Source organism: Procambarus clarkii, chromosome 64, assembly GCF_040958095.1.
Source record: "Procambarus clarkii isolate CNS0578487 chromosome 64, FALCON_Pclarkii_2.0, whole genome shotgun sequence".
NCBI classification, from domain to species: Eukaryota; Metazoa; Arthropoda; class Malacostraca; order Decapoda; family Cambaridae; genus Procambarus; species Procambarus clarkii.
In genome coordinates, this window is record NC_091213.1 from 13,892,010 (window position 1) to 13,893,462 (window position 1,453).

Consider the following 1,453-nt stretch of genomic DNA (forward strand, 5'->3'; position numbering starts at 1 on the left):
ACCTTAACCTACTTGACCACGATAGGACAATGGACGGCCAACCCGGAAAAGCTAATAAAATAACTGTGGGTTCTGGAGGCCCCGAACTGCGGCACACCCAGGAATTTTACTGTCGACCCGACTACACTATGGCCTCTGGGTAATGGTGTTTACACCCGGGTTGGTCAGCACAATGACCTTCGCAGCCACCACTATCACAATAATAACAACCACCACAACACGAATAGCCAAAATGAACAACCACTTTAACCACCACCACCTCAACCACCACCACCCCAGCAACCACAACCACCACCACCCCAGCAACCACCACCACCTCAACCACCACTACCATTTCCACCTGTACCAACAACGTGGAAACAAGGCACAAAAGACCATCCAAATAATATTCAGCAAAAAAAGCATACACAATTTTTTTAATGTTGTATATATACCCAAAAAAAAATCAAACAGTTCTCATCATATTAATGCTTTTGTTGAAGTCTCTTTCAATTCCGGAAACACGAACAAACGTTGATAAATATTAAAAATATTCATATACATTAATAACAAATGAATACAAAGAATATTTCAGCTTAGAATTCCTTGCCAGAGACTCGTTGCTATTCATCGCGTCTTCTGAGCCAGTGATTTTTTTTCCCCCACACACAATAGTTCCGTTGTACAGTTTCTCCCATGTGCTGCAAAATGGAGACGTAGATTCGAGACGTAGCACAAAATGCCTCTTTTGATCCCATCTCCCTATCCCACTCAACCCTCTTTTTCCTTCCTTTCCCTTCCCTTCCACCTCCTCTCAGCCTCGTTTTCTCCTTCCCTGTCTCCCTTTCCATCCTCCCTTCCTCATCCCCATCCCCCTCTTTCCCTTCTTTACCCTCACATCCCAGCAAAAGAACAACACGCATGCGCAGCACGTGACGGGAACGCGTCCAATTGAGAAGACGGTAAAGATACAATGTTATATAATTACTTGTTATCATTAATCATTAGGAGTAATAACACACAATGTCATACTCATAAGACAAATGATCATCACAGGTAAAAGGCCAGGTAAGATGGGGGTAATTATGAGGAGAAAGTGTTAAGGAAGTATGAGTATATAGTATTAGGAGGGCTATGAGGATAGGACAAGGGGACAGGGTATAGGTGCCCATCCATATGGAACACCGGGAATCGAGTGCCCGACTTGAAGGAACTGAGACCGTCTCGGTATTTGATATCTTATGTAGCCTTGTTCTCTTTGTACCACGGAGATTGAAGCAATCACATGTGACTGAAGAAATCCTATTAGAACAGAAAGCCATTCAAATGATAAAGAATTATCCAAAATATTTCTTCACAGATGTAAGATTAAAATAAAAACAATGTGCCAGTATTGGAACTTTACTAACAAGTGAAGGTTCATACACAGAGAACGACTAATTAGTGAAATCCTAAAACTCAGTACGTAAGACAT